The sequence below is a fragment of the Hemitrygon akajei genome, chromosome 6 (genome assembly GCF_048418815.1).
Source record: "Hemitrygon akajei chromosome 6, sHemAka1.3, whole genome shotgun sequence".
Classification (NCBI taxonomy): Eukaryota; Metazoa; Chordata; class Chondrichthyes; order Myliobatiformes; family Dasyatidae; genus Hemitrygon; species Hemitrygon akajei.
Genome location: NC_133129.1, coordinates 137052769 through 137075817, shown reverse-complemented (window position 1 = coordinate 137075817; position 23049 = coordinate 137052769). Strand labels below are relative to the sequence as shown.

The window sequence follows — 23049 nt, the reverse complement described above, 5'->3', positions numbered from 1 at the left end:
TCAGTGAAGCTTCTTGCTTAATTGTGCAACAATAACCGGCCAGCATTGATGGATTTCAGCCTGCTCTTCAATGACAGTGGCAAGATTTGCAAGTAAGACTCTAAACGGGCATGCAGAGAAAAAATATCTGTAGTGACATGTTGCACTTCAGGGTTTTGTATACCTTCAGTATGTTGCCAATCAGCTCCACATAGTTTAAAAGTGCTCTGCAGTTGCCAAGAAAATTTTCAACATCCTAGAATGTCTTCCATACAATTTGCTCCAGTCCCACTAGAAGTTCTTCGAATTGCCTTGTGGTGAACTAGATATACCTGTCTGACTGCTCCTGTGGCTCCTCCCACAGACCCTGCTGACTGCTCCTGTGGCTCCTCCCACAGACCCTGCTGACTGCTCCTGTGGCTCCTCCCACAGACCCCTGTATAAAGGCGACTGTGGGCTGCTGCTCTCCCTCATTTTCCCCAGGATGTAGTGTTGTTTATTCTTCCAGTCAATAAAAGCCGATATCTCGCTTCCTAAGTCTCAGCCTGAGTTATTGATGGTGCATCAGCCTGTCATTGATGACTGTTTGATTTGTAGACCAACAAAAATGACTTCCTTAATCTTGGCATCCGTCTCAAATATCAAAATACTTCACAGAAATTTTTGTGCCTAGTGACAGCAGATTCCATCCTTGCAGTCTTGAACCCAGTAATTCTGCTTTTGCCTTTGACAAACCCAAGTCTCTGACCAGGTCATTTAACAGTCTGGGTTATCATCTGTATTAATAAATCTGTATTAGTATCAGCATTGTTTTCCATTCCTGGTTTGTGCATCATGGTATCTGTGTCTGCCTCCTCCTAGACTGACTCTATGTCTCTGGTGGCTTCAGTACTGGAAGATTATCATCATGCAGTGCAGGTCTGATGACTGAAGGGAGATTGGGATATTCAATGGATTTCTTATTTTTAGAAGAGAAACCAGACACACTGGTCAGACAGAGGTAGCTGTCTGCCATATGATCCTTCTGCTCTCACCATATCATCCGGACAGGAAATGACATTGACTTCCGAGTACTTCTGAGCCATACTCTAAGATCAACAGCGCATGTTGTGCAATAAATGTAAGAAGCCTCGGCTTTGTCTTGATCATCAATTTTACACCCAAAGTAGAGCTCATAGTCTTTCTTAATAAGAAGAATTACATTCCGTCTTTGAGACTTAAGCACATACTCACCACAAACAAAACACAAAGTATTGCAGCTGCTGCAACATTGGTGAGACACTTTGCTATCACAAATACTTCTGAGAATAAAATATCTTTATAATAATGAGTACACACAACATGCTATGCCTGTAGGGCATAGGCACATCAACGTGATTGCAAACCAATACACATGTAAACTTAATGCATAGAATAGTGTTTATGTGATGTTTTTATAACTTTTCTAAAACCTGTCTTGCCCTGCAGCATCCACCTTGCTTAAGTATGTCCTAGCATGCCTGAACAAGATAGAAAACTTTTCAGCTTACATTGTGGGCAACATTTTAGTGGACTTGAATTATAAATTGCAATAAGAAAGGGAGGTGATTAAAAAAAAAATTGGTACATGATAGGGAAATTTCATGGCAATTTTCATGATAAACATACCAAAATCCATAAGAAACACCCAAAAGTATTCAGGAAGCTGTCCAGTGTAATAAAGTACTGTGAGCCAATATCACAGCAGCAGGTAATTAACTCTAACTGTAACCAAATCACTAACAAAGTTCAAAGTTAAGTTTATTATCAAAATGTCTATATAGCACCATACAAAACCCTGAGATTCATTTTCTTGTCGGCATACTCAATAATTCCAAATAGAACCCTTAACTGAATCAATAAAAGACCACACTAAGTTGGGCATTCAACCAGTGAGCAAAATTCAACAAACTACAGATACTAAACAAAATAAGAGTAACAATAAATAAATATCAAGAACATGAAATGCAGAGTCCTTGAAAGTGAGTCCATAGGTTGTGGGAATAGTTCAGTGATGGGGCAAGTGAAGTTAAGTGAAGTTATCCACTTTGGTTCAAGAGGCTGATGGCTCGCAGGTTGACTTCCGGGGTGCCCCGAGGCGACTCATGTGGCAGCAGAATACTGAATGGATATGATTAAATAGTCTTGTTTCAGCCAGATAGAGCCAAAAAGCACAACTGCTTCCAAGGTTAGTACAGTCAACAAGGATGTCTTAATGTGTTTAAACGAACTATCATTGCTTAAAACTGACGGAAACAATTCCGATTGTGGACGGATTCCTCATCGGATTCCACACAAGAAATGTGGCTGCAGGTCAGGGATACAAGTGCATTGAAGGAAACAGGTTTTTAAACTCCCAATACCGACTATCTTGCTGACAAACGTACAGTCGCCGGTGAGTAAAATCAATGATCTCAGAGCTAGGGTGCTGAATCAGAGGACATTAGGAACGCTTGTATCCTTTGTTTCACAGAATCCTGGTCAACCCCTTCCATACTGGATTCAGCAATTCAGATCAATGGGTTTACTACAGTATATATCACCAGGATAGATCTATAGAGTCTCTCAAAAGCAGAGGTGGAGGAGTATGCCTCATGATCAACTCCTCTAGCTGCACAAATGTATCAGGGTTGTCCCAATTCTGCTCACCAGACCTGGAATATCTAGCGGTTAAGTGCCGTTTTACCTACCACAGGGGATTTCCGGGATCATTTTGGTAGTAGTACACATTCCAACTCAGGCAAATGTCTATCAGGCTTTGGATGATCTGAGCATACCCTAAACTCCTTCACCATTGTTTTGGGGGATTTTAACCACGCCAGTCTGAAAAAATTACTAGGCAATTACCATCAACAGATCACTTACAATACCAGAGGAAACAACACACTGGACCATTGTTATACCACCAGCAAGAATGCCTACCATGCTATTTCACACACTCACTTCAGGAAGTCTGATCACCTGGCTGTACTTCTATTCCCTGAGCATAGGCAGAGACTAAAGACTGCAGCACCAGTAGTGAGGACCAAGAAGATATGGACAAGAAAAGCATAGAAGCTTTTACAGGACTGCTTTGAACTGGTGGACTAGACTGTATTCAGGGATTCATCTTTGAATCTGGATGAGCATGCTGCAGTTGTTACCAACTTCATTAAAATCTGTGTGGATGAGTGTGTGCCTACAAAGACTTACTGCACATACCCAAACCAAAAGCCTTGGATAAACCACTAAGTACATCATCTGCTGAAGGCTAGATCTGTGGCATTTAAGTCTGGCGACCCAGCTCTGTACCAGAAAACCGGATATGATTAGAGGAGGGCAATTTCAAGGGTGAAGAGACAACTTCCAATGACGTTGGAGGCAACATCAGATGTATGACAACTCTGGCAGGGTTTGTAAGACATTACTTCCTACAAAGCGAAACCCAATAGTGTGAATGGCAACGATGTTTCACTACCAGATGAACTCAATGCTTTCTATGCCTGTTTTGAAAGGGAGAACATAACTACAGCTGTGAAGATGCCTGCTGCACCCGATGACCCTGTGATCTCAGTCTCGGAGGCCGATGTTAGCTGTCTTTAAAGGGAGTGAACCCTCGCAAGGTGAAAGGTCCCGATGGAGTACCTGGTAAGGTTCTGAAAACATGTGAAAACTGACTGGCTGGAGTATTCAAGGACATTTTCAACCTCTCACTGCTACTGACAGAAGTTCCCACTTGCTTCAAAAAGGTAACAATTATACCAGTACCTAAGAAGAATAATGTGAGCTGCTTTATTGACTATCACCCAGTAGCACTCACATCTACTGTGATAAAATGCTTTGAGAGGTTGATCATGACCAGCCTAAACTCCTGCCTGAGCAAGGACCTGGACCCATTGCAATTTGCCTATTGCTACAACAGGTCAACGGCAGATGCAATCTCAATGGCTCTTCATATGGCCTTAGATCACTGGATAATACAAACACCTATGACAGGATGTTGTTCATCGACTATAGCTCAGCATTTAACACCATCATTCTCACAATTCTACTGATAAGTTACAGAACCTGGGCCTCTGTACCTCCCTCTGCAATTGGATCCTTGACATCTTAAGCAGAAGACTACAATCTGTGTGGATTGGTGATAATCCTCTTCGCTGACGATCAACATTGGCGCACCTCAGGGGTGTGTGTTTAGCCCATTGCTCTACTCTCTCTATATCCATGACTGTGTGGTTAGGCATAGCTCAAATACCATACATACATTTGCTGATGATACAACCATTGTTGGTGGAATCTCAGATGGAAATAAGAGGACGTACAGGAACGAGATGTGCCAACTAGTAGAGTGGTGTTGCAGCAACCACCTTGAACTCAACATCAAATCAAGTCAAGTCACTTCTATTGTCATTTCGACCATAACTGCTGGTACAGTACATAGTAAAAATGAGAACGTTTTTCAGGACCATGGTGTTACATGACACAGTACAAAAACTAGACTGAACTATGTAAAAAACAACACAGAGAGAAAATAAGCACACAACTTCACTAGACTACAGACCTACCCATGACTGCATTAAGTGCACAAAACAGTGCAGGCATTACAATAAATAATAAACAGGACAATAGGGCATTAAGGTGTCAGTCCAGGTTCTGGGTATTGAGGAGTCTGATAGTCTGGGGGAAGAATCTGTTACATAGTCTGGTCGTGACAGCCCGAATGCTTTGGTGCCTTTTCCCAGACGGCAGGAGGGAGAAGAGATTGTATGAGGGGTGCGTGGGGTCCTTCATAATGCTGTTTGCTTTGCGGATGTAGCGTGTAGTGTAAATGTCCGTGATGGTGAGAAGAGAGACCCCAATGATCTTCTCAGCTGACCTCACTATCCGCTGCAGGGTCATGCGATCCGGGATGGTGCAATTTCCAAACCAGGCAGTGATGCAGCTGCCCAGGATGCTCTCAATACAACCCCTGTAGAATGTGATGAGGATGGGGTGGGTGGAAGATAGACTTTCCTCAGCCTTCGCAAAAAGTAGAGACACTGCTGTGCTTTCTTTGCTATGGAGCTGGTGTTGAGGGACCAGGTGAGAGTCTCCGCCAGGTGAACACCAAGAAATTTGGTGCTCTTAACGACCTCTACCGAGGAGCCATCGATGTTCAGCGGGGAGTGGTTAAGACAAAAGAGCTGATTATGGACTTCAGGAAGGGCAAGACGAAGGAACACATATCAACCCTCATAGAGGGATCAGAAGTGGAGAGAATGAGCAGTTTCAAGTTCCTAGGTGTCAAGATTTTTGAGGACCTAACCTGGTCCCAACATATCGACGCAGTTCTAAAGGCAAGACTGCAACTATACTTCATCAGGAGTTTGAAGAGATTTGGTATGTCAACAAATGCACTCAAACACTTCTATAGATGTACCGTGGAGAACACTCTGACAGGCTGCATCACTGTCTGGTATGGGGAGGTGGTGGAGGGCCTATTGCACAAAAGCAGAAGAAGCTGCAGAAAGTCGTAAATTTAATTGGTTCCATGTTGGGTACTAGCCTACCACATACCCAGGACATAATCCATTACTAAAGACCTCCAGCACCCAGGGCATACCCTTTTCTCACTGTTGCCATCAGATAGGAGCTACAAAAGCCTGAAGGCACACACTCAATGATTCAGCTTCTTCCCCTTTGCCATCCGAATCCTAAATGGATTTTGAACCCGTGAATACTACCTCACTTATTTAACATTTTTTATTTCTGATTTTTGCATAATGTTTAATCTATTCAATACACGTATACTGTAATAGGTTTATTTATTTATTTATTATTATTATTATTATTATTATTATTATTATTATTATTATTATTATTATTATTATTATTATTATTTTATTTTTTCTTCTTCTTCTATATTATGTATTGCATTGAACTGCAGTTGCTAAGTTAACAAATTTTCCGATACATGCTGGTGATAATAAACCTGATTCTGATTCTGAACAACTGGTCTTGAACTGAGTGGTGTGAATCTTGATGGCAGCAGCAAGAAGTGAGCATATCCTAGGTGGTGGGCATCCTTGATGATCGATGCTGCTTTACTGCAACAACGCTTCACACAGATGTACTCAATAGTGGGAAGGGCTTTAACCATAATGGACTGAGCCATATCTACTACTTTTTGGAGGACTTTCAATTCAAGTGCTCTGGTGTTTCCATACCCAGCTGTGATGCAGCCAGTCAATGTACTCTCCACCACACATCCATATAAGTTTGTCGAAGTTTTGGATGTCAAGCCGACTTTTTACTATCTCCGAAGGAAATAGAGGTGGTGCTGTGATTTCTTCACAATTGCACTTGGGTGTTGTGACCAGGACAGGTCTGAAATAACAACACCCAGGAAATTTAAGTTGCTGATCTTCTCTAGCTGATCCTCCAATGAAGACTAGCTCATGGACCTCTACGTTCCTCCTCCTGGTCAATAATCAGCTCCTTGATCTTGTTGCCATTGAGCAAGAGGTAGTTGTTGTGCCACCACTCGGCCAGATTTTCAATCTCTCTCCTATATGCTGATTCATCATCACCTTTGATTTAGTCTACAACACTGGTGGGATCAACAAACTTGGATATGGCATTGAAGCTATACTAATCCACACAATATTAAGTGTAATGTGAGTAGAGCAGAGGGCTAAGCATACACTGTTGTGTACCTCTGGTGATGGAAATTGTGGAGATGTTGCAATCCGAACTGACTGTTTTGAAAGTGAGGAAATCAAGGATCCAATTGCACAAGGGGATATTAAGGCCAAGGTATTGAATTTATTGATTAGCTTTGTGGGGATGGTGTCATGAACACCAAACTGTAGTCGATAAACAGCATCCTGATGTATGCATCTTTGGTGTCCAGATGTCCTTGGGTTGAGTAAAGAGCCAATGAAATGGCACCTGTTGTGGACTTGTTGCTCCTGTAGGCAAATTGGAGTGGATCCAAGTCCAAGGCATGAGTTGATATCAAAACACATATCAAACCCCTCAGAACACTTCATCACCCTTGATGAAAATATGATAGTCATAGAGGCAGCTAAGCATGTTCATCTTCAGCACCTGTATAACTGAAGACTACTTGAAGCAGGCGGAATGGCTTAGAGTGCCAAAACATTCAAGATCTCAGTGAACACTCTAGCCAAGTGATCAGCACAGGAATTTACTACTCAGCCAAGTACCCCATCTGGGCTGGATGCTTTTGTGAGTTCACCCTCCTGAAGGCTGTTTGCACTTTGACCTCAGATACTAAATTCATAGGAACATCGGTAGTTCTAAGAGCTTCCCCCATGTTTTCACAGTCAAAGCAAGTACAGAAGGTATAGAGCTCATCTGGAAGTGAAGCCCCAGTGTTGCCTATGTCGCATCTTATTGTATAAGAGGTGATAGTATTCAAACCCTGCCACAACTGTCAAGTATCTTTCATTGATTCAAGTCTTGTCCAGAATGCCACTTTGTCTGTGAGATGGCTTTCAGAGATTGTACCTGAACCTCTAGTAACCTTCTCAGTCACAAGGCTTGCATGCCTCTGATCTGGCCCTCAGTAGATTGCAAATGTCATGGCTCATACAGGGCTCCTGACCGAGGAAAACACTGAATGATTTTGAGGGACACATTTGTCTACGACTGTTTTAAAAATCTGTGATAACCATGTAATCATTCAGATCCACAATGAGTCCTTGAACGCTGCCCACTCCACCGATTCCTGTAGCCACTCCTCTGTCCCTGGTGACCACCTCTTTGCTATCCAAATCTCTGGAGCTTTGCCCTTTAACCTCTGCCTGTATGCAGGTGGGAGGACAGGCAACCAAGTGATCAGATTTATCAAAACACAGTCTGAACATGAAACGGTAGGTATTCCTTATCTTAATATAATAGTAGTCTAGTCTGTTGGGACCTCTGGTGCTACAGGTTATATGCTGATGGTAAATGGGCAGCTTTCTTCAAACAAGCCTGTTGAAGATCCCAACTATGATTTGAAATGCGTCTGGATGGACTATTTCTTGTTTGGAGACAGCATAAAGGTGTAGAAGATTTTCTAAATGGGGAGCAAATACAGCAATCAGAGGTGCAAAGCACTTGAGGGGTTAATTTTCAGGATGAGTTGGTGACAAGGAAGGCAAGTTCAATGCTAGCATTCATTTCAAGAGGACTGGAATATAAAAGCAAAAATGTAATGCAGAGGATTTATAAGGCATTGGTCAAACCACACTTGGAATATTGTGAGCAGTTTTGGCCCACTTATCTAAGGAAGGATGTGCTGGCATTGGAGAGAGTCCAGTGTAGGTTCACGGGAAAGATCCCATGAATAAATTGGTTATGAGGAGTGTTTGATGGCTTTGGGCCTGAACCTGCTGGAGTTTAGAAGAATGAGGGAAATCTCATTGAAATCTATTGAATGCTGAAAGGCCAAGACAGAATGGAAGTGATTAGGATATTTCCTAGGACCAGAACAGAAGGTCCAAGCTCAGAATACAAGAACATCTCTTTAAAACAGCGATTAGGAGGAATTTCTTTAGCAAGAGAATAGTGAACCTGTGAAATTCATTGCCATAGGTGGCTGTGGATACCAAGTAATTGGGTATATTTAAAGTGGATATTGATAGATTCTTGATTAGTAAGAGCGTCAAAGATTACAAAGAGAAGGCAGGAGAATGAGGTAGAAAGAGATAATAAGTTATCCAGATGGAATGGTGGAGCGGGCTCAATGGTCTGAATGGCTTAATTCTGTTCTATGGCTTTTATAAGAGGTGTGTAGCATTCTCCTGTGGATACCTCTGAATATATAATCACTTTGTCAAATCTGCTTTCAAAACACAATGGAAGACATTCCAAAACCAAAATTAGTCTACTTACGTGATCCAGATTTCATCAAAACACAATTTGTTCCAATTTCACTCCTAATCCAATGCCAAGTAGTGCCAATCGGGCACATTTTAGAAATCACATACACTGAAGTGTTGTTTAAAGTTATATGTGCCCAAAGATGAACCTAAAATTTAAAAAAATAAGTAATATGATAATAACAAGATATTAAATTAATAACATCAGTTCCTTACATGTTTCTATAAAACATATTACCTTAACTGCTATATTGCTTACATCAACCAATATACTTTCTACAACTTAAAATCTTACAATTGAAGTTTACAAAGGAAGACCAAGAATCTGCAGATGTTAGAAACTTGTTTTTAGTTCAATTTTTTTTTGCCATCAGTGCTTCCCAATTAGCAAATCCAGTATCCCAAACTATGTAAATCCTGGCACGTTCTACACTACACTCTATATAAAAGAATTTTAAGCAAAATTGGGGAAATAGTTATGACTACTTATGCAAGCATTCAGCTGTATGTATTGAGCAATTTTTCTAGTCATACAGTGGACTTAAAATGAGCTGAATTCACAACAAAACCATGGGAAAATCAAATTTGCAATAAAAAAGCATTACTTGGTTGTTATTTAAATGGCAACCTTTTCACAAGTCATTCTTCAAATAGTTAACTTGAAATATGTATGTCAATCATTGAGTTAACTAAATTTGTTAATTTTCACATGACTAAGTATTGCTGTACACATATGGCAGCTGGTCAGTAATACTGTGCTTACTGTTTAAAAGGTTGTGTTGTAGTGCAGGTGGTTAAACAGCTGATTTCTTATTGAGATCAGCTCACTTGAGGACACTGTATCATTAAATGCAATCTGCATGTTTTGCAGCAGATTAAGTGAGGGTTCAAAAGGAGTACAGAAACTTTAGCTGTCAGAAATCTTCCGGCTGCCAACATGGTAATAACAGATATGGTTTTATCCTTCTGCCAAGTTAATTCTGGTCCCCTGCTGAGTAGATGCTTGAGGGAAAAAAATCTGTAGACATGGCCTAGGCAAACTTCCATGGCAACACAACCTCATCTCAAAGTCTGGAAATCATTATGGCTTGACAAACAACTAAAATAATTGTCTTCAAATTAAGCATTTTTATATATGCAATGTAATTAAATTTAACAATATCATTCTATCTATAACATTATTGCAAGAATCATGCAGCATTATTTGTGCTAATGAGAAAATTACTGGGAAAATTAATAAATTGCAAACTCAAATAAAGAGGAAAAGTCTTACTCTAAATGAAATAAAACTAATGATCCAATTTAGTAATTTTTTGCACCTTTCTGGAAATAACTTGAAAATGAGAGAGTTCAAATTAATATGTAGAAAACAATAATAGTTGCCGATGAAAGCACATACATCTTCCACTCTGCCATACTGGGAGGTTCATATTCCCAATCCTACAAATCCCAATATTATCCCCAGTTCTAAAATTGCAATCAAGTGCCTGTAAAATCACACTAATCACAAAACAGATCAAGTCTGCTGCTCCCTTATTCAATGACTGATCTCCCGTGTTGTAATGTGAACAAAGTCACTGGAGAGACACAGCTGGTGGATATGAAGTAGTCTTTTATTCAACAAAATGAGACATAGCAGGCATCATATTGAGATTCTTTTGGAGCAGGAGGCCTGTTCAACCAAATATTACGTGACATTTTATATGCTAAAGATCAAAAGGCAATTCTATACTTACAATGTATTTACAGTGCTTCCTTTGAATTGCATATAACTAACACCTCCGTCTTCACACCCACACTACAGACACCCAAAATGAATGTTAAATCAACATTGTCTGGTTTTCCAATTAACTATGGTTCACAGCTCTATTGTCCAGAGCTGCATTTTAAATTTATTCTATAGTCCATATTCAGATCTGAAGGGTGGGTCTGAAGTTAACATTTTGCTATACACCCCAAGTCCAGAATATGCTCCAACATCCTGCAACCAACCGGAAGTTAGTTTTAGGAAGTTAGTCCTTTTCCCCTTTCCCGGAGTTGTCCAAAGAATAGACACAACAATGAAAAAGCCGTGTTTTAACCCTATGCACAACTAATTTCAACCAATTTAGCACTACTCAATAACATAGTGAATTGCTTGGTTAGGTTTCTTTCCTAAATACTGACAAAGCAGAATTGAAAGTTTCTTCCGTGAATCTAAATGCATAAACAGCCCAGTGACCACAACCATGATAGCTAGAAATTAAAGATTCCTCTGTTACAGCTTTTCTAAAATATAATGAGCAAAAGGTATTACCTAATATAGTCATAAGCCTCGTAAACCTGAAGACTGAAGCCAAAAAACATGGGACTGCAAGAAATGGAGAGGCCCTCTCAATTGTACAAGAGGCATCACAGAACATTCAACAAAGTATTTCAAATAACTTCATCAAACATGTATTAGGTAAAATTGACTTCTTTCTTCTGGATTGCCTATCTGATAAGGACCTTTTTTGCTAGGTCAATCAGGAAGGATGAGGCTACAAGAGCCAGAAAAAGCAATTAGATCACAACCTCTCTGCATGGACTCATTGTCAGTCCACAGATGTTGAACTTTTTACAGGTGCATATTGGCTTCTGGTGACAAAGTCAATCACAGCAAAAGATTAAGTTCTTCAGTAGCCATTCCTTTCAATGTCATGTCTGATTACCTGAAATCACTGGCAAATTTACTGAAGCTGAATAATTCAGAAAGAACTAGTGGAGTGTATAGGGAATGCAAGAAATAGGATACATCAGCCACAGCACTCACTACCATTCACAGGAAAGAACTCAAGAACCTGGTCATCAGCTGTAAGGTGCTCTAGATGTTGCTGATTCTGCTTCATACCTCACAAATTCACTGTACCAAACACCTGAGACTTTTCCGTTTATCTGGAGCTCAAAACTCATGTTTATGTAACTTCAATATATAAATGTCCACAATAAGGAGAACAATTTATACCCAACGTAACACTCATTATAATGACTACCTTTATGTGTAGCTGCATCATGCTGTGCACCCACCCTGGATATACAAACACTAAACGTCACTACATGTGAAATACTAACAGTACTATCACATTGGCAAGGATGGATCTGAATTATTTTGCCTCAGAACATTCTTTTCAGTTGATCCATTCCTCACCATCTCATTCCTTGTAAAACACCATCTGAAATAACATCTTTGATCTCAAGTTAATTAGTAATCTGTAAGAAGTGTTAGAGCTCAAGATGAAAGAAAGGCAGTGGATATGGCAGACTAGTTTCCCAAGTAGACTGGCAAAGTGATTTGGTAGAATGCCTCATAATCAAACCTTTCCATCAAGCACCAAGGTCTTGTTTGGCAGGTGATAAGAAAGGCCCTCCCTGTAAGATTATTTATTTACGACTGGTATATAGGCCACAATGCACACTACATTCCTGACCTCACTGGAAATTAGACCACTGCCCACTTCTTCGGAATGTGCACCTAGCCTGTATGGACCAGGGTTGCAGGATGGAACATGGGCAACTAGTGTGAATGCCAGCAATGAGGAAAGATATCGGAACTTTGAGGAACAAGTGAGACAGTGACTTGGAGAAGGAGAGAGTAACTGTGGAATGGTAACATCAGTTTGTCAGAAAAATAATAAACACACCATAGATTATGCAGAGCAAAAATACAGGCTCTATGAGGAATGCTCAGGTTGAGCAATCCAGGGAGGAATGATACAGTCTTCCTGAAAATGCTCAAAGGGCTGAGCGTAACCCTCCAAGTGGTTTTAAATTTGGGGATAATGGTGGGATCCACCTACACCACGATAGTTTCATGGGCCGAGAAATAGTTTGAAAGTGAGGAAAGAGAGGTCAGACACAGCTGCTGTGAAGATGGAAGAATCTTGCTATGTTTACCACCAACCAGGGCACTCAGTGAGAGGATGCTGCACTAGATATTGGAGGCAGAGGAGATAATATTACAACTGTGGTCTCCAATGCCATGGTTGTAGATATTGTCCTAGCAGGGGCAAGAGACATGAGAGTGACCCACCAAGACAGGCAGAGGCCACAACATCACCCAAGTCCCTGATCCTGACAGCACCTTCTCTGTCCAATCTGACTGCTTACCAAATTATGGAACTAGTAACAACAGCCTCAAGACACAAATAGCTGCTGGCGCAACCATTGTCAGCATTGGTGACCCACGGGTGTACATAACAGGATTGTTAGGGGCGGACAATGTGATATGTTAGTGGACGTCAGTATTAATAACAGATCTTCCCATGCCAATGACTGGAGAGCCTAATTATATTACTGGTATAGGGAGAAGAACGGTGAGGGCAAAAAGAATTGAGTCACAGTTACCCAAAACTGGTGAAGTGCCGTTTCCAGCATATTTCTGGGCGTGTCCAAATAAAGAGGGTACTATCCTTGGAATAGACTACTGAGGGAGGCAGGGACTGCTATAGACTCTAGAAAGGGACAAAGAGGCAGCAAACCTCCTGTACAACCTATAGAGTACACAGCAGAGTAGCAGCAGCTCCAAAGACCAGGGACTGAAGCCAGGATGGTTTCCATGGGTTACTTTGTCAGCAGTTCCCAGAGGTGTGGGAAGCCACAGACTGCATCATCCTTGATGAAAGAAACAAGTGAGGAATTAGCTCCAGGAGCACCACCAGGAGATTGCTCAGCTCAGGTGGCAAAACTGATGGGTCTCACAGAAGCACTGCAATACAGTAAGGGCAGACGTATAAAGATATGCACAGACAGCATGAATGCTTTTGAGGTGGTGCATGATTATCTGATGGTGTGAGCACAAGAAGAAGTTCTCAGGGGAAGGTATTCAGCACAGATATCTAATATACCTAACAAGGGTAAGATGTGAGAGAATAGGACCAATCAAGTGTAACAGTGGAAAAGTGTGAATGGAACCAGAGGACAGAGCAGAGATACTTAATGAATACTTTGCTTCAGAATTCACTACGGAAAAGGATCTCAGCAATTATAAGGATGAAAAGCTTGAGCATATAGACATTAAGAAAGAGGATGTGCTGGAGCTTTTGGAAAGCATCAAGTTGGATAAGTCTCCGGGACCAGATGAAATGTACCCCAAACTACAGTGGGAGGCGAGGGAGGAGATTGCTGAGCCTCTGGCAATGATCTTTGCATCATCAATGTGAATGGGAAACGCTTCGAAGAATTGCAGGGTTGCAGGTGTTGTTCCCTTATTCAAGAAAGGAAGTAGAGATAACCAAGGAAATTATAGACCAGTGAGTCTTACTTCAGTGGTTGGTAAGCTGATGAAAAAGATCCTGAGAGGCAGGACTTATGAACATTTGGAGACATGATTACGAATAGCCAGCAAGGCTTTGTCAAAGGCAGATCGTGCCTTACGAGTCTGAAAATTTTTTGTTGTGATTGAACATATTGATGAAGGTAGAGCAGTAGATGCAGCGTATATGGATTTCAGCAAGGCATTTGATAAGGTATCCCACGTAAACATAGAAACATAGAAAACCTACAGCACAATACAGGCCCTTCGGCCCACAAAGTACTGCTGAACATGTCCCTACCTTAGAAATTACTTGGCTTACCCATAGCCCTCTATTTCTCTAAGCTCCATGTACCTAACCAAAAGACCCTATCGTATCCGACTCCACGACTGTTGCCAGCAGCCATTCCACGCACTCACCACACGCTGCGTAAAAAACTTGCCCCTGACATCTCCTCTGTACCTACTACCCAGCACCTTAAATCTGTGTCCTCTTGTGGCAACCATTTCAGCCCTGGGAAAAAGCCTCTGACAGTCCACACGATCAATGCCTCTCATCATCTTATACACCTCTATAAGGTCACCTCTCATCCTCTGTCATTCCAAGGAGAAAAGGCAGAGTTCACTCAACCTGTTTTCATAAGGCATGCTCCCCAATCCAGGCAGCATCCTTGTAAATCTCCTCTGCACCCTTTCTATGGCTCCCACATCCTTCCTGTAGTGAGGCAACCAGACCTGAGCACAGTACTCCAAGTGGGGTTTGACCAGGGTCCTATATAGCTGCAAAATTACCTCTCAGCTCCTAAACTCAATCCTACGATTGATGAAGGCCAAGGCACAGTATGCTTTCTTAACCACACAGTCAACCTGCGCAGCAGCTTTGAGTGCCATATGGACTTGGACCCCAAGATCCCTCTGATCCTCCACACTGCCAGGAGTCTTACCATTAATACTATATTCTGCCATCATATTTGACCTACCAAAATGAACCACTTCACACTTATCTGGGTTTAACTCCATCTGCTACTTCTCAGCCCAGTTTTGCATCCTATCAATGTCCCGCTGTAACCTCTGACGGCCTTCCACACTATCCACAACACCCCCAACCTTTGTGTCAACAGCAAACTTACAAACCCATCCCTCCACTTCCTCATCCAGGTCATTTATAAAAATCACAAAGAGTAAGGGTCCCAGAACAGATCCCTGAGGCACACCAATGGTGACTGACCTCCATGCAGAATATGACCCATCTACAACCACTCTTTGCCTTCTGCAGGCAAGCCAGTTCTGGTCCACAAAGCAATGTCCCCTTGGATCCCATGCCTCCTTACTTTCTCAATAAGCCTTGCATGGGGCACCTTATCAAATGCCTTACTGATATCTGCCTTTGACAAAGCCATGCTGACTATTCCTAATCATATTATACCTCACCAGATGTTCATAAATCCTGCTTCTCAGGATCTTCTTCATCAGCTTACCAACCACTGAAGTAAGACTCACTGGTCTATAATTTCCTGGGCTATCTCTATTTCCTTTCCTGAATAAAGGAACAACATCTGCCACCCTCCAATCCTCTGGAATCACTCCCGTCCCCATTGATGATACAAAATTCATTGCCAGAGGCTCAGCAATCTCCTCCCTTGCCTCCCACAGTAGCCTGGGGTACATCTCATCCGGTCCTGGCGACTTATCCGGCTTGACGCTTTCCAAAAGCTCCACCACATCCTCTTTCTTAATATCTATATGCTTAAGCTTTTCAGTCCGCTGCAATTCATCACTACAATCACCAAGATCCTTTTCCATAGTGAATACCGAAATATTCATTAAGTACCTCTGCTATTTCCTCCAGTTCCATACACACCTTCCCACTGTCACACTTGATAGGTCCTATTCTTTCACATCTTATCCTCTTGCTCTTCAAATACTTGCAGAATGCCTTGGGGTTTTCCTTAATCCTGCCCACAAGGCCTTTTCATTGCCCCTTCTGGCTCTCCTAATTTCCTTCTTAAGCTCCTTCCTGTTTGCCTTATAATCTTCCAGATCTCTAACATTACCTAGCTCTCTGAGCCTTTTGTAAACTTTTCTTCTTTCTTGACTAGTTTTATTACAGCCTTTGTAACTGCAGTTCCTATACTCTACCAGAAGGTCCCTGTCTCACTGGAACGTACCTACGCAGAACTCCACACAATTTGCCACATTTTTTCTGTACTTTTCCCTGAGAACATCTGTTCCCAATTTAAGCTTCCAGTTTCCTGCCTGATAGCTTCATAATTCCCCTTACTCCAATTAAACGCTTTTCTAACTTGTCTGGTCCTATCTCGCTCCAATGCTATTGTAAAGGAGATAGAATTATGATCACTATCTCCAAAATGCTCTCCCACTGACACCTGACCAGGTTCATTTCCCAATACCAAATCAAGTGCAGTCTCTCCTCTTGTAGGCTTATCTACATATTGTGTCAGGAAACTTCCCTGAACACACTGAAAACAAACTCCACCCCATCTAAACCCCTCGCTCTAGGAAGATGCCAATCGGTATTTGGGAAATTAAAATCTCCCACCACATCAACTCTGGTATTATTACACCTTTACAGAATCTGTTTCCCTATCTGCTCCTCAATATCCCTGTTACCATTGGGCAGCCTATAAAAAACACCCAGTAAAGTTATTGACTTTCCTCCACTTGTTCCTCACCTCCACCCACAGAGACTCCATAGACAATCCCTCCATGACGTCCACCTTTACTGCAGCCATGACACTATCTCTGATCAACAATGCCACGCCCTCACCTCTTTTGCCTCCCTCCCTGTCCTTTCTGAAACATCTAAAACCCAACACTTGAAGTAACCATTCCTGTCCCTGACCCATCTAAGTCTCTGTAATGACCACCACATCATAGCTCCAAGTACTGATCCATGCTCTAAGCTCATCCGCTTTGTTTACCATGTTCCTTGCGTTAAAATGGACGCATCTCAAACCGTTGGTCTGAATGCGCCCCTTTTCGATCACCTGCCTATCCTCCCTCACACACTATCTCCAAGCTTTCTCTATTTGTGAGCCAACCGCCTTTTCCCCAGTCTCTTCAGTTCAGTTCCCACCCCCCCCCAACAATTCTAGTTTAAGCTCTCCCCAGTAGCCTTAGCAAACCTCCCCGCCAGCATATTGGTCCCCCTCGGATTCAAGTGCAACCTGTCCTTTTTGTACAGGTCACACCTGCCCCAAAAGAGGCCCCAATGATCCAGAAATCTGAATCCTTGCCCCCTGCTTCAATCCCTCAGCCACGCATTTATCCTCCACTTCTTTCTATTCCTATACTCACTGTCACGTGGCACAGGCAGTAATCCTGAGATGACTTTATCCTTGAGATTACGGTCCTGCTTCTCAACATCCTTCCTAACTCCCTGTAGTCTGTTTTCAGGACCTCTTCCTACCTATGTCATTGGTACCAATATGTACCACAACCTCTGGCTGTTCTCCCTCCAGCTGCAGGATATTGTGGATGCGATCTGAAACATCCCAGAACCTGGCACCTGGGAGGCAATCTACCATCCGTGTTTCTTTCCTGCGTCTACCGAATCGCCTGTCTGACCCCCTAACACTACTGCCTTTCTCTTCCTTTCCCTACCCTTCTGAGCCACAGAGCCGGAATCTGTGCCAGAGGCACAGCCACTGTTGTTTCCCCCAGGAAGGCTGTCTCCCCCACCTCCCCCCCCCAAACAGTACTCAAACAGGAGTACTTATTGTTCAGGGGGACAGCCACGGGGTACTCTCTAGTACCTGACTCTTCCCTTTCCCTCTTCTGACTGTTACCCAACTTGTCTGTCCCCCATGGCCCCGGTGTGACCGCCTGCTTATAACTCCTTGCTATCAACTCCTCGCTCTCCCTGACCAGACGAAGATCATCGAGCCACAACTCCAGTTCCCTAACGCAGTCCCTTAGGAGTAAGGCTTGTTAGGCTTATTGAGAAAGTAAGGAGCCATGGGACCCAAGGGGACATTGCTTTGTGGATCCAGAACTGGCTTGCCCACAGAATACAAATAGTGGTTGTAGATGGGTCATATTCTGCATGGAGGTCAGTGACCAGTGGCATGCCTCAGAGATACGTTCTGGGACCCCTGCTCTTCATGATTTTTATAAGAGACCTGGATGACGAAGTGGAGGGATGGGTTAGTAAATTTGCTGATAACACAAAGGTTGGGGGTGTGGATAGAGTGGAGGGCTGTCAGAGGTTACAGCGGGACATCGATAGGATGCAAAACTGGGCTGAGGAGTGGCAGATGGAGTTCAACCCAAGTAAGTGTAAAGTGGTTCATTTTGGGTAGGTCAAATATGATAGCAGAATATAATATTAATGGTAAGACTCTTGGCAGTGTGGAGGATCAGAGGGATCTTGGGGTCCGAGGTCCATAGGACCCTCAAAGCTGCTGCGCAGGTTGACTGTGTGGTTAAGAAGGCGTATGGTGCATTGGCCTTTATCAACTGTGGGATTGAGTTTAAGAGCTGAGAAGTAATGTTACAGCTATATAGGACCCAGGTCTGACCCCACTTGGAGTACTGTGCTCAGTTTTGGTCACCTCACTACAGGAAGGATGTGAAAACTATAGAAAGAGTGCAGAGGAGATTTATAAGGATGTTGCCTGGATTGGAGAGCATGCCTTATGAGAATAGGTTGAGTGTACTTGGCCTTTACTCCTTGGATCGGCGGAGGATGAGAAGTGACCTGATAGAGGTGTATAAGATGATGAGAGGCACTGATTGTGTGGACTGTCAGAGGCTTTTTCCCCAGGGTTGAAATGGCTAACATGAGAGGGCACAGTTTTATGGTGCTTGGAAGTAGGTACATAGGAGATGTCAGGGGTAAGTTTTTTTACGCAGAGAGTGGTGAGTGTGTGGAATGGGGTGCCGGCAATGGTGATGGAGGTAGATACAATAGGGTCTTTTAAGAGACTCCTGGATAGGTACATGGTGCTTAGAAAAATTGAGGGCTGTGGGTAACCCTAGGTAATTTCTAAAGTACATGTTCGGCATAGCATTGTGGGCCGATGGGCCTGTATTGTGCTGCAGGCTTTCTATGCTTCTATGTTTTTTAAATTTTATTATCAAAGTATATACATGTCACCAAATACAACTCAGATTCATGTTCTTGTGGGCATACTCAGTCAATCTATAGAATAACCAGTGGAAGGCCAGCCAACTAAGGCATTCAACCAGAGTGCAAAAGACAAAAAGCCATGTAAATTCAAAGTGAAGAAATAATAATAAATAAATAAGCAACAAATATTGAGGACATGAAGAGTCCTTGAGATTGAGTCTATTTGTTGTGGGAATACTTCAATGATGGGGCAAGTGAAGTTGAGTGAAGTTATCCACTTCGGTTTAAGAGCCTGGCAGTTGAGGGGTAGTAACTGTTCCTAAACCTGGTGACATGAGTCTTAAGGCTTTTGTACTTTCTTCCTGATGGCAGCAGTGAGAATAGAGCATGCCCTGAGTCACAGGGTCCCTAATGATTGATGCTGCTTTCCTACAATAACATTTCACGTAGATATGCTCAATGGTTGGGAGGGCTTTACCTGGGATGGACTGGACTGTATCCACTACTTTTTGTAGGATTTTTCATTCAAGGACATTGGTGCTTTCACACCAGGTTGAAATGCAGCCAGTCAATACACTCTCCACTGCACATCTATAGAAGTTCATCAAAGTTTTAGATGTACTGTCAAATCGCTGTAAGCTCCTAAGTAGAGGTGCTGCCATGGTTTCTTATATATTGCACTTATGTGTTGCACTCAGGACAGGTCTCTGAAATAGTAACACCTAAGAATTTACAGATGCTAATCCTATCTACCTCTGATCCTCCAATGGGGTCTAGCTCATGGACCTCTGGTCTCCTTGGTCTTTCTGACAATGAGTTGCTATGACACCACTCAGCCAAATTTTCAATCTCCTTCCTAAATTCTGATTCATCCCCACCTTTGATTCAGCCTATGACAGTGGAGTCATCTGCAAACTTGAATATGGCATTGGAGCTGCTCTTAGCCTCACACTCATATGTATAAATTAAGTAGAGCAGGGGACTAAGCACGAAATCTTCTGGCGTACATGTTCTGATGGAGATTGTGGAGGAGATGTTGTTATCAATCCAAACTGAATAGGTCTGCAAGTGAGGAAATTGAGGATCCAATTGCACAAGGAAGTATTGAGGTCAAGGTCTTGAAGCTTATTGATTAGTTTTGAGGGTGTAATGGTATTGAATGATGAGCTGTAGTCAATAAACAGCATCCTGATGTATGCCTTTGCTGGCCAAATGTTCCAGGATTGAGTGAAGGGCCAATGAAATGGAATCTGCTGCGTACCTGTTGCTCCTCAGGCAAGAGTTGATATTTTTTATTACCAACCTCTCAAAACACTTTATATCTGCGGATGTAAGTGCTACTGGGCAAAAGTCATTGAGACAGATCACCACACTCTTCTTAGGTACCAGTATAATTGAAACCTACCTGAAGCAGGTAGGTACCATACACTGAAGTGAGAGGTTCAGTGAACTCAGTGAACACACTAACCAGTTGATCATCATAAGTTTTTAGTACTTGGCCAGGTATTCCCAATGGGCCAGATGCTTTTAGTGCATTCGCCATTCTGAAGGCTGCTCACATATCAGCATCTGAGACTGAAAACACAGGAACTGCTGGAAGCAGTGAGGCTGCCTCCAAAGAATGCAGTGATTAAAGTAAAGGCTCACCAAAAAGGTGGAAGTAAGGAGCAGATATGGAATGAGTGGTCAGACATCAGGGCAAAAAGGACAGAAGAACAAGGGGCATCTGAAATTGCAAGTGTGCAGGTACAAACTACTGGAGCTAGTTCAGTAGAATTTTATGAAGAGATAGAGACAGAGGAGAAGGAGAAATGAAGGAGAGAGGGAGCACAGGAGTTACCAGAGGGAAGCTGGACTCATGGGAAGGTAGGAGCCTCAGTAGCCATGCATTAGGCAGATACTACTGAAGTTATATCATGGGGTCATATCATCAAGTTATGAAGTTATCATGAAGTTATATCATCAGGGATGGTACTGTATATCATGACCCTCCCGCAAGCCTGGCGGTGGCCAGTGATGGGCAAACATGTTGAGAAATGCTGTCGCCTTTGTACTACTGTGCCCAGCATAACCCCCGTAAGGGCATAAAGGTGCAGCTGGTAAACAAACCATGGCTGAAGGGGCCCAGGGAAAACATCCAGATGGACTTCATGGGACCCCTCCAAAAAGCAGGGAGGGGGAAGCTATACTGCCTGGTGATCAAGGATAATTTCACCCAGTGGGTAGAGGTTTTGCCAATGAGTGATTGAACTGCCAGCACAGCACATGGACTTTAGCTCTGGAATCCTCCCCAGGTGGGGAATCCCACCCCAGGTAGACTCGGATCAGGGAACATATTTCACAGGGAAAGTGAGAAAGGAAACGTGCAAGCTGTAGGGATTCGACAACAATTCCACATACAGAGTTCAGGAATGGTAGAAAGGATGAACTGAACAATCAAAACTGCCTTAGCTAAAGCTATAACAGAGACATGAAAGACATAGGTTAATGTATTGTCAGCAATCCTGATTTGACTGCAAGCAACCCCAAACCACGTGTTTGGTTTTAGCCCCTATGAATTACTGACGGAGCAAACAATGCAATTCTCTCATGGGATGATTACTGGTTGCTGTGAACCTGGAACTTATGGGGGGATAAAATGACTCATAATGTGAACAGCCTCTGTAACTAGCTTAAAGTGTTGAGGGACTGAACAAAATAACAGCAATATATTGCTGATCTGAGTGAGCCAGAGGGAGAGAAAATAATCCTCCTAAACTGAAGAGACCATTCATGATAAGGGAGCTGTCTGAAAAGGCAAGGCTCACTCCCAGGTGAACAGAATCACAGGTGGTGCCTCTGACAAATGGCACTTGTGTTTGTGTACAGACCAGATGAGACAGCCAGTGGAAACACTGGACTCAGGTTAAACTGTATGACTCGCCTTCATATCAGTCTCACAGACAGAATAAGGGAACAAGTGCACCAATTACCATGTCATTACAGTGAATCTAAGTGATGGTCACCAGCCAGTAATGGAAATAGACCTATAACTTGCTCTTGAAGGTAGATGATTAGTCGCATAGATCAGAATAGAATAGAAAGATATTGGGGAAAACAAATGGGAAGGGATCTGAGTTAAAGCAGAGACATCAATTTCCATAACCTTGATGGCAAGGCAGACCAAAAAAGAGAGAAGTCACACACAGCATCGAAAGGCAGCCACCCCAGCTGAATGGGGAGTGAACACAAATAGCTGGATCCTTTTTAATGGCTGGGCCAGTGATCAAAAGGATGCTCCAGGAGGGGGGTACCACTGGGGTGAGATCCTTGCAGCTATTTGAATACAGACCATCCCAAACCCTTCTGTAGATCTGGTTGTCAAGATCATTTGGATAATCTATCATGGCATGGAATGTGAACTCAAAAGAAAGCTACTTTGCTGTGACCCTGGCTACAGAGCAACTACTGACAGCCACTACTGATAGCATTACCTATCATAGATTGCGGGGACGAAATTGTGATCAATTTTCTGAAATGTTTTATTGCCATCTCTGCAGTTTTGTAGATAGCCAGTTAGGGATATTGGATAGTGTTGATATTGGTACACACAGCTCAGTAATTGGGGAAGGGATCAAAAGTGAAGGGAATTTTCACTGCCCCGCTCAATCAGATCCTCCTTGGTCTACTTGGGAGAGATTTTTGTCCAGAAGCCAAGAGGAGGGTATGTTGGGGAGTATTCTGGAGTTACGTGAATATAGCAGATATTAATTCAAAGAACTATGCTTTACTTCTTATTGTAAATGTAAATAAATTCAGGAAACTTGCTAATAGCCTTCAGCTTCTCTGTAAATTGCAAGCGG

At 42.6% G+C, this 23049-nt stretch overlaps 1 protein-coding gene across 6 annotated transcripts in view; it reads right to left on the bottom strand.

The window, feature by feature from the left end:
* Window positions 1-23049, bottom strand: part of dagla (diacylglycerol lipase, alpha) — a 350361-nt gene that overhangs the window by 198408 nt on the left and 128904 nt on the right. For 5 of the 6 annotated variants that reach the window (XM_073049359.1, XM_073049360.1, XM_073049358.1 and 2 more), the window contains exon 2: window positions 8860-8995. The exons of the other annotated variant lie outside the window; for it this stretch is intronic. The gene's annotated coding sequence lies outside the window, so the exon portion shown is untranslated. The remainder of the gene's footprint in view (window positions 1-8859; window positions 8996-23049) is intronic. 6 annotated transcript variants of the gene reach the window in all.